Source organism: Strix aluco, chromosome 10, assembly GCF_031877795.1.
Source record: "Strix aluco isolate bStrAlu1 chromosome 10, bStrAlu1.hap1, whole genome shotgun sequence".
Classification (NCBI taxonomy): domain Eukaryota; kingdom Metazoa; phylum Chordata; class Aves; order Strigiformes; family Strigidae; genus Strix; species Strix aluco.
The window spans coordinates 19,759,648-19,773,421 of NC_133940.1; the positions used below are offsets into that span (position 1 = coordinate 19,759,648).

General features: G+C 45.5%; 1 protein-coding gene across 18 annotated transcripts in view; it reads right to left on the bottom strand.

Annotated features, from left to right (window-relative positions):
* Nucleotides 1-5,595: 5,595 nt before the first annotated feature.
* The window catches only part of MBNL3 (muscleblind like splicing regulator 3), a 96,861-nt gene continuing 88,682 nt past the window's right edge, over nucleotides 5,596-13,774 (bottom strand). For all 18 annotated transcript variants that reach the window (XR_012624527.1, XR_012624525.1, XR_012624526.1 and 15 more), the window contains one exon: nucleotides 5,596-13,265. The gene's annotated coding sequence lies outside the window, so the exon portion shown is untranslated. The remainder of the gene's footprint in view (nucleotides 13,266-13,774) is intronic.

A 13,774-nucleotide genomic window follows, 5' to 3' on the forward strand; every position in this document is an offset into this window, starting at 1 on the left:
AAAAAAGCCACTTCCCTATGCATAAAGAAGTTGCGCCAAGATCAGAGAAAATTGATCTCTGGCTGCTGAGGCTCTCTAGCACTTTGTGTTGCTGAAAGGAATAATCAAGCCCAGCCCTGGAGAAGACAAAACCAGAAAGAAAATAAAAGCTTTCCCCGTCAGGATGATTTCTGCCTGAGGTTGGGGCCCTCCCTGGGGACCTCAGTGGTGGTTTTGGGAGAGGATGTGCTAGGGCTGCTTTTGCTCATGGGGTTGGTTTGGCATCAGATCCATGAGGGTCCTGCAAAATTTTGCTTTTCCTGTTCATTTGGCAGGTCTGGAGGGAAGGGGAAGATGGAGGGTGGCTGCTGGGGCTCCTGGCCGAGCCCCCGGCTGTGGGGCTGCCACACGCGCTCACACTGGGCTTGCCCAGGGGATGTCATTTGAGCCACAACATAACTTGTCTCCTGTCCTTGCAACAGCCACAGTCTGGTGCAAAAGCTTGGCTTCATCTGGGCCAGGACCCTCGCATGGCTGCACAGGTCAGAGTTAGGAGAGGAGCAAAGTGCCGAAGTGTTGCTTGTGGGGCAGAGCAGGGAGGGAAGGTGCTCGAGGGCTCTTCACCCACCTGCTAACGCAAGCCGAGGGCTGAGCTTTGCCCTCCACAAGAGCATGGGATGTTTGCCACAGACACCACCACCAGCAGCTCAAAGTCTGGATCGAATACTCCATTGCCTCAACGATTACCAGATTAAAGGAAAAACCCACACCAAAAAGGGGAGTCCAGAGGCTCCTCCTGCTCCTGGCAACACACCCTGAGCTGGCCCAGCCCCAGCTTCAGCTACTTGCAGTCCAGGGGACCCACATTTCGACAGGCAGCCCCCCAGCACCATCCTCGCCAAGCTGTCGGGCAGTGGTGGGCAGAGCTGTGGCACTGCTGGGCACCTGCAAGCAGGGGTACGAAGGGACAACTGCATCCCCACGCTGGACCAGGGGAGCGGAGCTGTCACCCCAGCCCCAGGTGAGCGCTGCCGGAGGGATGCTCCAGCATTCGGTGTCTGGTGGAAGAAGCAGTTTGATGAGGCTGGAGGTGGGGAGAGGCAGAGGAGAAGCGAGGCAGCTCGGACTGGAGCAGATCAGCTCTGCCCGCTCCTGCCTGTGCGCTGCAGCCCTGCACCAGGACCGGCCAGGCTGGCTGGCAGTGGGCGTTCGTGACTCATTATCCCTTATCACCATCTGATGACACATTTACTGCCAGCAGGACGGGCCTCCTGCCAGCACGGCAGCCCCGAAGCCTCGTGGGAGGGCAGCTGGGCTCTGCCCACGGCTGAGCTGATGCAGACGGGTCAGGAGGTCACTGGCTGCAGCCCTGGGATGTACAACCCTGTGTGGACCCCGGGCTGGGTGGGGAATCGGGGCAGACCTGGCCCTTCTGTCCTGTCAGCAAGTGCCCCAATACTCAGGGTGGGAGCATGGGGCTGGCTGTGGGTGCAAGAGCTGTGCAGGCAGCACATGGCAGAGTACAGGCAAGGCAGAGATGGGACCTGGCCAGGGCCAAGTGTGGCAGGTCGTGGAGCACCCAGCACCCTCACCTCCCGCAGCACCCAGCCCGCTCGCCCCAGCATCCTGGCTCACGGCGCCAGGCCCACAATGACAAATGCCTTTAAAACATTTTTTATTAAGTGAGAAATCTGACTCTGCTCCCCATGCCAAGCCCTAATACAGTGCAGACCTAAATAGAGCACTAATGCGAAAGCTTAAAGGATTTCCCATAATTGAGCAAAGCTTGCAGATGGATGAGAGCCTGGTGAGGGGTACTGCAGCCCACCTCCCTCCTCAGCACAGGCCACCGTCTGCCCAACCTCGCTGGGCCAAATCCAGCCATAGCCCCCACCCTTAGACTGTGTGACGTGGGGAATTAAAAAGTCTTCCAAGGCCTCATCCTGCCCAGCCCAGAGCCCCAGGTTGCCCTCATTACCCACTCCAAAATCCCCTTGACTTTTGCAATAGCATAAGTAGCATCTCCACGTGTGTAATTCCATCTCCCCATGTCACCCCCTGTCCTCCTGCTGTAGATGCTGCCCCTGCCTGCCCCGAGCCCCCACTGCAGGGCACGACAGGGCCAGGGGAACAGGACTGGGCACACCCAGCTCCCAAACCCCAGAGGATGCTCAGAGCAGGGGAGCTGCTGAGCCAGCACCCGCTCCTCCCGCACGCCCAGACATCACAGGGCTGGGGTGGCTGCCAGCACCCTGCACCCAGCAAATATACAGACTTACCTTTGCATTACCCCTGCCTCGGCGCCGCCACACACTGGCTCTGAGAACAGCGATGGTTTAATGGGCAGTGTCTTGTGTCTCCTTTTCTGCGTGGCAGAATGTGACCCTCGGGCAGGCTCACCCCCTGGGGCGAGATGGCCGTTGGCTTTCATTCAGGCTTGTGTTTCTGCAGGGGAAAGCAAACAGTATTTTCCTTCAACAGGTGTTTTCCAGAAACTTTGCAAAGTATTCACAAGCACCTTCGCTTTAGTGCAGATGGCTCATCCCAAAACACCACCCAGTGCTCCTTGGCACCCTGGTACGATCACCAGGAGCCAGTGGGAACCCTTCCAGGCATCCGGGTGCTGCCACACTGCAGGCACGGGGGCATAACAGAGGGCTGGTGGGGCTGCGGGGTGAGCAGGGACACGGCCGCAAAGCCAGCCCTCCGCCAGCTGCCATGGCATGCGCGGGACATACAGAAGCTGCAGCAGAAACACTGCCATGGAGATCAGCTGAATTATGGTAGCATAAAGCATTAAATCAGAAGCCGCATCGATTATAAACACAGGCTTCGAGCACGCGATGGCTGCAGAGGGGAAAAAGGCAGCAGCTCCCTTGGGAAGGCGCAGATAACATTTACGAGCAAATATTTTACATGCACCGTGGAGCAAAGCAGAAATACCTCTGCGAAACTCAGCTGCAGCTGTGAAGAGATAAACACCGCAGCAGCATCACACCACGGCCTCCTGCCCGGCTGCGGTGATCCTCGCTGCGGCAGCCAGCACGGGTGTCGCAGTGCTGTCGCCCCGGGGCTGGATTTACACTTTTGGATCCAGGGCAAGGGCAGTGGGAACAGCCGGGGAGAGGATAGCGCACACAGCTGCTGAACAGACTGGCAGAGCCACCCTGAAAAAAGCAAAATGAGGAGGAAAGGGCAAAGGCATTTGCAGCAAACACCTTCCAGCTGAGCCAAGGCTGGCTGGGACTCCATCAGAGCTGGCTTGCTGGGCATCTGCTCCTCCAAGCCCTTCCCCATGGCCTTCAGGCTGCAGTTCTTTCTGTGTCTGTGCAGGTCCCCCTGCCCACAGACACCCCGGAGCCTTCCTAGGCCCTTCACAGGGATCCCTTTTTTGGGATGTGCTGCCATTTCACAGATGTACTTGAGGCAGGGTCCCACCTGGGCTGGAAGGGGTGACACTGGTCCATTGTCTGCAGTAACAGCTTGGAGCACAGGTGAGAGGGTAGAGGCAGTTCCTCAAGCTGCCCTGTGCTCTGATGTGACCCCGCCTGGGAAGGGTTAACTGGCTGCTTGTGTTGGAGAGGATATTTTACATCCACAACTCACAAGGCATTAGCCAAACATTTCTCCATTCTCCTTTTTTTCATAATAAATAGATCAAAGTGATCTATTTATCCAGCACTAAGTCCAGATTGAATAAAAACTGGCATCTGAATATGAAGCAAGCCTTGAATAGATTTTTTTCCTCCATGTTTCTCACTGAAGCTTCAACAGCCAAAGAGCTAAATGGAGATTTTTTTATTAAACTTGGCTTTCCTGCACAAATGTGCCCCAGTGGGGAGGAAGATAGGCTAGGTGCTGCAATATTTCCAGATGACACATGCCCTAAATACAGTTATCATATATAGTTTGCTTAGATCCTTTAATCCAACTTCATCTATAAAGTGGTTTGCAGCAGCTCCTCCTGTGACTTCTGCAAATGGGCCCCAGGTGAAATCCCACATCCCTGGCCCAAGGATGCTGTTTGGCCTTGAAACACAATTTAAAGTCTCTTGTTAATGGGCTACTCTGGAGTTTTGGTGCTGGTGTGGGACTCCCACCCCCAACTCTCCTTGCAGCGGATGCTTCTCCTGAGTAGAGCTGGTGTCTCCAAGCAGCCAAGGCTCAGCCCTCCCCACAGCTCCAAGTGAAGCATCCCTTGCAAGCTCCCGTCCCCTTCCTGCAGAGAAAGCAAACCAGAGAAAAGCTGGCATGAGTAACCATTCAGGAAGGATCCCATCCTTCCACAACATCCACTGCTTAGAAAAGTTTCAGTTCCCTGGTTTTTTTGTTTTAGAAAAAATTCTGGCATTTAATTGTGCCATCAGACAAGGTAGGAGTCATTTATAGAAAAAAGCTCTAAGTGGCCTTGACACAAAAATGGAGTCAATTAACCTGCAAGAAGTCAGGGAAACAGGCTAATGAAAAAGAAACAGTTATATAATTTGTCCTGGGCTCAGTCTGCCGTTTCTCAAAGTCAACAGCTTGTCCTACTAAGGGTGATGGGGAGGAGCAGTGCCTGCACAGCTTGTTCCTGCAGCGTGCCTCTTCCCCACTGCTCCTGTCCCTACCGGCTCTAGCAGATTTGCATCCCCTGAAATATTTACTTTCAAACTCCTAATTTTTCCCTGAGTCAGATTCTCGAACTCCTTTGGGAAAATGGCCAATGATCCCTCCTATGCTGCGCTCCCCTCCCTGGTGTTGGCATCAAACCCCTCTGGTTGCATCATCTGGGCTCACCCACCCCCGTGGTGTCCCCCGGGTGGCAGCAGCGTGGGTGCCGAGGCCAGAACACCACTCAGACGTTAGCAGAGTTCAATTACTCACGTCCTCAGGGGCTTCCTGATCTCGTCTTCTGCCGCCCATGAGATGAGCGATGCTGCAGACCGGCACAGCCACACTCCCTGGCTCGGTGCCTCCAGCTGGACCCAACGTGTGTTGAGACCGGCTGGTAAAAGCTAAAGTTTTGAGTGAGCGAGTGGTGATCTCAAGCCAGTTTAAGTGTAAAAGCCCCCTTTTACAGCAATGCTGTTGGCACACAGGCAGCAACGCTGCTGAGCAATTTTCTTACCTCTAAATCTATGGAACGTTACAGAAGGGACAGACAAACTCGGCAAGAAGCAATTTTCTCTTGCAGAAGTCTAGACCAAGCTTGGCCACGGTTGCTCCGTGCCGTGGCGAGAGGCATCCCCAGTCTGTGCCAGCCGGAGGCGTGAGCCCGGCCATGCAGCCCAGGGATGAGCCGGGCACTTGGAGGAGAGCTGGGGAATCCAGGCCGCTGCCAAAGGGAGCTTACTGTTGTATTATTGCACTGGGACATTCAAAGCGGTTATCTGACACAAATGCTGAAAGAGAAAAATTAATACACACATCACTGTGCTACAAAAGCTGCAGGCCTTTGAATGATAGTTAATTTATTCTTCATGGTTATCTTCAAATGCACAGCTCTGATCTCCTTTCTAATCACAACACAGATAGGGTCAGAAAGGAAGCATGGAAAAATACAAACCAAGCATACCACATCACATGTGTCTCAGAAGGTCTAAGGCACAAGAGAAACCAAAAGGCAGCATCTGGAAAGTTTTACTTTTTATTTTTCTAAAATACAAATGTCTTTCTTGTGTTAGTAACTTTAATATGATAGGCCAAATGCATCCAATAAAAAGGAGGCACTGGCTACAGAATTCAAAATACTGAAGGTATTTTCTGGAAAGAAATTTATTCTGTTGTTCTACACTTTAGATATAACATTGAATCAAATTCATTAGTTATTATTTTTACATCAGAACCTTTGAAGTTTGGGACTAATAAACTGGAACTTTAAAAGTTTTTAAAGTAAACTCCTATTAATGTGTAGATATGGATCCATAAAAAACATAACCAAGAATTTTATACACTTTATTAAAAGATCAAAAAATAAACAATAACAATATAGAAGTAACATACTAAAATGAGTAGCATTATGCACATTTCTAAAGCACGTACAAGCACTACAGCAATATAACGTGGCAAAAAGAAAAATAAATTCAAAGCGTACACCCTGTTGGTAGCAGTTGAGGGAATGAACTATCATGTTATGGAACTGAAATATTGCATTAGTCTATGCCTGTCTGGATCTGATGATATTTTAATTTCTTACAATTCCACAGGGCTAACTGTAATCGTTTGTATATATTTTCTAAACTATACCATTAAATTGATATCTAATGTTTCCCTTACTTTGTTTTACCAGAAATGCCTATGAAAAGAAGAATGTGCTTCAAAGATCTACTTTACACAGTACAGTATAAATGTTTTTATATATTTAAATTAAAAATTGACAATTTAGGAGAACATTCTCTCTTTGATTTCAGTGATTGCCTAAAATACAACTCTCTATTAAAAAAAAATAGTGATCTGTTGTCAGGTGATATAGTAGTGTGGGGAGTCTTGGTTCGTTTTCATGATTAAAAATAAAAATATAATTAAAACAAAGCTAGTTGGAAAGAAAAAAAAAATCCCATAATCCAATCTAAGAATGGTCTTATCATCCCCTCATCTGCTAGGATACAAAAGCCATGGCAACAAAATCATTTGGCTTCCACCACTATCAAATAGCATCTGTGTACAGTAATAAAGAACTGGAACCTTGTAATTCGGTGTCAGGTAATTCTCTCTGTTGTGTGTTTGGAAAAATAACTTCATTTTATTTAATAGTTGTGTTATTTTTGCATGTTTAAATATCTCTTTTGAGAGGCATATAGAGTTATTTTTGATGATAGAGGATGTCAGTAAAGATCACTAGCAAAGATTTTAGCAGTGTTGTCATGATCATGCTCCTACCCCAACAAAAAGAAGTTTGACCAGCTACGATTCATTTCACATAGTGCAAAATATTTTTCTCTCATAATCCTAGAAATGAGAAAGAGTTTGATTATTGAAATTGATTACAGCAAAGGGAAGCCTTAATAGCACGGTGGCTAGAATTAGCTGATTATTTCATATTAAAACCTAGGTTATTATAACACCCATGAAGAGAAGCATCACCTGATTTTTCCCCATTTTACAGACACTGGGACCACATGATGCTACAGCTCCAATTCAGCAAACCACCTGCTTAAACAAACCCCGTGGTGCAATGTGGGCTGGCATCACGAGGAGTTGGAAACCTCAGAGATTCCAGCAGCAGTGGCTGAAGAGCAGGGCTTGCCCTTGGCAGTGACACCTCAGTCCCCAACCCTGGAATGGGCAGGAAAGGGAGACGGTGACATCGGGTGCCACCACCCACCAGTTCTGTGGCAAAACCAGTGACCTTTCTGAAGCAAATCTAGGGCTTGGGTTTTGCGAAAAAAAAATCCCACACAACTTGTTCCAATCAAAAATAAATGGGTCAACACAGGCGCTTCAGCTTCTCCAAAATCCCCCTGGGTACTGCAGAGCCCTGGCAGCACCACCAACACAGCGGAAAGGGAACGAAGAGGCTGCTCAGCAGGCTGAGGGACCACGGCTCTGCTCTCCTTTAGCGGCAGCTCAGTGGGGCTTGTTAAGCCAGAAGCTGGCCACGCTGCCACGACCAGCCTCCACCCCCCTGCCCCAACACTCCTCCAGCAGCGCCATCTGAGCAGACAGCACCAGGCTGCCACGTGGCTCTCTTGAATGAACACCACAGCTGTCATACAGCAAGAGGAAACCAGCCCAAGACAAACCAAAACCACCGCTGTCCATCCACCGCTCACCAGTCCCTTCCATTTTGTTATCTTGCCTCAAAAGGGTGGAAAAAAAACCCCCGACAACAAAAATCAGTAAGTTGCGACATTTCAAATTCCCTCTGGGATTTAAAACACTCGCTGCAATGACAGTCACCTCTAACAGATAAACACTTCCAGCTAGAAATAGGATTAGGTGCTAGGAAAACTGTGTGTATGCTGCCACGGACCTATCAGTCCTAATAGGATTCACTGAGAACACAACCTATCAGAGACATGATCTAGGGTGTGTCTGAAAATCTAGGCCGATTAAAAAAGAAAGAAAGTAATTCAAATCTTTGCTAGTGACCTTACTAATTAATTAAGCACTGTTTCCCATTTCTCTGTGCTGCAGGTTGGAGCTGACCTGTTATCAGTCTGCTGTATAATAAGCTATGGCAAACTACAAAGCTTTTACAACAGCAAAGCAACATCATGCTTTCAGATAAGTTTTATAGCAAAAAACTCCTCCTTTTCAAAGCCTTAGTAATACCTATCTCTTTTACAAACTTTTCCTGTATTATTACAGACTTTTTATATTCAAAATAAGTTCCAAGGATTTCTTTCGTGGACTATGTACATAAGTGCAAAAAAGGTGTGTCTCACACATTCGTACACTAACTGAATCAGTTTAACTGCAGCATATTTGTATCTTCAACACTGTTACAGGGTCATTCCACAATATTTTTTTTCTTATGTACAGTTTTTGCTAATATAAATTAGTATTAAAATAGTTATATGCTTAATTATTTAGCCCTGATCATAACGTAATTGCGCGAGTGCTCAATTTCTGGAGAAAAGAAAATTGCAGGCAGAGCTACAGTACTGAAACGGATTAATTCTGAATTCCCCCTGTGTGAATGAATGTGAAATGAAAGCAAGACCGGTCACTACGTTGTAAATACAGGCTGTCGTGTTTTTGAAGTGAAAATACTGTGGAATAACCCTTGCCACACAACAATTTCTACAAGCTATAAAACCTGACTCTAAATCCATGTGTTGTAAACTTCTTGACTGAAAAAGTGACCTTAAAGACACAAATTCAGCGTTCACATGGGACTTTGGGATTTTAAAAATATTCAATCATATCTTTATCTGACAGTATCGAACTGTACCTTTAACAAGCTCATACTGTTACACATCACTTTTAATTTACATGTGAAAATTTCACAAATAATGTATACAAAGGTAGCCATGTTGTAGTTTTGTTGCCATAGCAACAACAACTTAATATAATTAGTTAACAATGAATCTATCATTGTAGGAGTTACATACAAAGTTAATTTTGTTCTTAAACTGTAAACTATACAAACTAGTTATGGACTGTATTCTATACCTTACCATGCTTCAGTGTTGGTTTAGAATATAACTAAATGGGCTGAATACATGTATTAAAAATTTTAAACTTTCTCTAACTCTCCTTCAAAATTAAATTCATTAGTTACTAAAGATATCAAAAAAAGCAATAATGAAAACCTTAAAAACTAATGGTAGAGAAATGAAAATATATGACATGAATTAATGCGTTGTAGCCTAGTAACAATGTGTTGTAGCTCTATTTACATTTGGATTAGGCTATCAACTATTTTTTTTTAAAGTTATTACAGTCTTTAACATACAGTATATACTCTAAGGCCTTCAACAGGCACATGGTAAAATCAGGTCAATATCAAACTAAATCCATTCAACAGGAATGGGAAATTAGATTTTCCTCATAAATTTCACCTTTTTCAATTTTCATGTCTGTGAAATGTACAAGGGATAAACAAAACGAGGACTCCGGTTTCTCAATCATTGTGTACCCACGTGTCCTAGAGCTACTCTACCGCGCCAGCCAGCAGCCCGCGAGGCGGAGGAGAAGACATCTCGCCAGGCACACGCGTCTCCTCCTCCGGCCAGCCGCACCCACGAGACACATACCCATCTCCATCGCCACCTCGACGGCGGCAGCCCCGCTCCGGCAGGACGTCCACCGCCACCGGCACGCCGGCAGGACCCCGCCGCCGCAACCCGGAGCGCCGGCGCGGCTGCGGTCGGTGGCCGGCCCGGCGGTGCCGCCGTCCGGGAACGCTCCGAGCGTGGTGCGAGACGGCACGGAGGGATGGCAGAGAGGGAAAGCGCTTTGGAGTGCTCGGGAAGGGGGCCGGCGCGGGCTGGCCAGGGAGGTAACGGTTTCTAGAACATCGCGATGCAAAAATACACAGTCAAAAATCATCAGCTAGAAATTTCCAACTAAAAAACACGGCTGATTGTGAAATCATGTTCCAAATTACTAAAAACACTGTATTTAACAAAAATAATCTTAATAGTTTTATGAATCCATTTTATTTTAAATCCCTCTTTTATTGTCTGCTTATGTTACAGTTTAGTAGTAGTACTTCTTATTGAAACTACTAACAACCTTTTTTGTGAAAATGATCAATCTCAGCTTTCATTTTCCCTCTGCATGACCCGTTTTATCCAAGTTTCAGCATTTCTTGCATATTGTTTGCATAAGGCTGAGAGAAATGGACAAAGAGAAATAACTTTGGATAAATAAAAAATATAGGTTCATGGAAAGTGGGAAGCTTATAAAAATGTCACTAAAATTATATCGATTTAAACAAACTTACATACATCTCTTGTCAAATAAAGGATGATATTCATGCTTTTATGACATTTGTTTAGAGTCACTAACTAGCTCGGTGACTTTGTAATAGTCTATTTAGGAAATTTATAGTCTGGCGACTGTTTTTTTTTTTCTTTTCTTTCTTGAACAAAGAAAATTAGAGCAAGTCATTGCACAACTAGTTTAAATAGTGCTACCTCAAAATGGCATTTTTGCCGAGATTGTTTTGAATTTGGTGAAGTTTAGTGCTTCAAGCTTTTCTTTCCTTAAACTCATTTACAAATTAACTCTAAATTTGCCAGCAATATAAAAACTGTTGTGGCACCTAATATAACTACCCTGAACATCCCTCATTGGACCTCTTTAATAAAAAATAATCCTTAAACGCTTTTTTTTTCAGTGCTTTAAATGTGACATGAAAACAGCTGTATTCTAGGTTTACATTCTATGCACATCTATGCCAGATGTTTAAGTCGATAAATAAAATAGGAGGTTACATCAAAGTGTCAAGATATACAAAAATCCATTTAGCACTGAAAAAATTCCAACCTCCTTGAACTCATAAAGCCATACAAGCTTGAATGCATCCTTTCTGGCTTAAGAAGATCAGCTCTGTTCTTTGTTGAGGCACTGGCACAGGTTGTGCAAAACCCATTTTTGATACACAAATAATTTCAAACAGGAAGTACTCAAATCCACTTTTTCCACTAACAATGTTATGGTTTTGGGAAACAGAAACTCAGTGGTGAAAAGAACAGGTATGCGGTCACCAATATAAATGAGAGTCACTGATTTCAGGCAACGCTGCTGCTTGTGAACGCTGATGGCTGGGGAACATCTATGAACACAAGCAACTGTCAAAACACGGGGTTCATAAAGGAGGGCCTTGGAGGTGGGGGGTGTTTTTCCCCCCGTCTCAGGGTTTGGTTCAAAGCTTGCTGAAGTGAATGAAGAGATTCCTTCTGGCACAAGGCCTTTGTGAGCTGGGCTCTTCAAAGGTTCTTGCTATGAATGAGTCTCCACAGGCAGATAGTCAGACCCTACTCTGTGATGCACTGGTTGTGCCCCAAACGCCCCTCCGTCACTTGTGGACTGTGGAGATACACATCTAGCAAACTATCTGCACTCACACTGGAGGAGAGGGGGCAAGGAAAGTCTCTAACCAATGCCAAGGAACTCAGAAAAGAAAAGAAGACCTGGCTGTCAGAATTTGGCACCCTACAGGACCACTGTGAGCTCGGGAGGGCCGGCCCTCCAGACACTGGGAGCTGGCCTCTTGCTCCGTTTCAATAACAATTCTCTTTCTCCTTCTATGGAGTTCGTGGATTTACAGCAACAAATCCATCTCTTCCATAATGCCAATGATACTGTAGAGCTATGACAGGGATGAATTTGGCTGTATCCTCAACCAAAATGGCATTCTGCAGCCAGATTGTTCAGCAACGCAGCGTAACGACAGGCGGGGCTGTCCAGGGTGCACGGGCTGGAAATTGTTTTATTCGTGCGTATGAAAAGGAGGTATTGAGAACTAGCCCTTGTTGTGTGGCAAACATTGCTCTTGATCAAGTAGAAGGTGCCAAAATAAATCCACTGACCTACAGGAGCTCCATTAAGATGAATGCTTATCTGTGGTAGAAAGCTTATGCTGAGCTTTCTTCTGCTTTGTTACCAATGTGTTTGCTTTAAAGGGCCAGAGATCACGGGGAAAAAAATCACCCACTTATGGAAAATGGTGATTAAATAATCAGTGCATGCTGACAAAATTTCAAGAAGAGCCACGTAAGATTTCAGGCCAAAATGTTTCAGCGCGTTTAGTGGAGACAAGCCCCTGGGCACACTATTACCCAGCTTGGGCTAAGCCATGGCTATGGGCCCACTCCAGCTAACGGTTGGCATTTGCTCCTCTCCAACGCAATGAGTCTTTGCCCAGCTGAAGCTGTCTCACTTCACCACCTTTTTTTTGTTTTGACGGCACCATGAGAACAGCAAGAGAGATTGTGCGCCGTTTGCAGCTGAGAATGCACTTCAATGGACAACAGAACTGCAGAAATCCCTTGATGCTTACCACCGTCTGAGCAAATCATTCCTGTCCCCTTACTGAACCTGGGCTTTTGTGGGTTTTTTTCCAAAAGTTTCCAGAATCAGCTCATTGTATTGAAAGTAATACCCTGAACTGGACTAAAATTACAGCCGTCCTTTCATATTACTTGTACTAAAAATTTGGAGACTCTATCTGAAGGCAAATTTTACATGATAAAAGGAGCATTTAACACAAGCAACTTTAGCTGACATTAACAGTAAAATCCAGCAAAGGGCAGAACATTCCTGTGTCGTGTTTTTCAAGCACATAATTCCTGTTTCCCACAATAACATTTTTAGTAAAAAACAAACAAAAACCCATAAAACCTACAGTATATGAAAACTTAAGACATAACAATAATGAAAAAATGGTATTGAGTATACTTGATAATGATGTACACTTTAAAACAAATCAATAGACTATGATGTAAACAAAACAGTAAGATAACACTTCAAAAACAAGACAAACATTTATCCATCGATAGTATACAGTAAACCAACAGTCCGCTGTGCAGATGCACTTATCAGGATGGTAGTCATAAAATGATTAAGTGTGTTAAAGTAATGTGTTATAAAAGTCTATTATAATTTCCTACTTGTATATCTCATATAACAGAGCGCTGTTTGTTAATTGTTTCTATAGTGCTTTTTTTTTTTTTTTTGACATTCCCATTGATCAGTTTTTGGTTAACATGTAGGCTGCAACAGGCTTACTGTAGAGGTGGTAGAGAACGATAGAGGGAAAAGGGGATATATACAGAAAGGCCATGCGCAGCTTCCCACCAAGAAGTCCTGGTGCTCCATAATTTTACTGTTCAGAATTTCAACATGGTCTGCTGCAGGGGAAAGACAAAACAACAACAAAGAAAGAGTGAGAAGTTAGAGAGAAACACATCTATATTTTAATAAAAGTTATTCTAATAAGATACATTTACATCCTCACTGCTTTGCCCAAGAGGTTGTCATTAGTATGTTGCGGAGAGAAAACATTCCCTTAATTTTCTGATGTAGGGTGAAATTGCTAATAACACACTTGGCATCCGCTTTAATCTGCACTTAGGGCTTTCCATTTCCAGTGCACTTCACACACACTGACAAGACAATTAGTGAAAGAGGGAGGTGGGCGAATAACAGTCTTATTTTTGGACAGGATAGCAGGTAGAGAGTGAAATAAGCAGAGGGCCAAAGGAATCCCTGACCCCTGTTAGCTCCTGTCTCCTTCAGAAAGAGCCACAGATAGTCACATTAAAATCTGATCCCAAGGAGCCATGAGCCAAAGGTGAATTGGGCCCAGAGACAAAACGCAGGCACAGAAACCTTGTGCTCAGGGGACCCACTTCTGGGA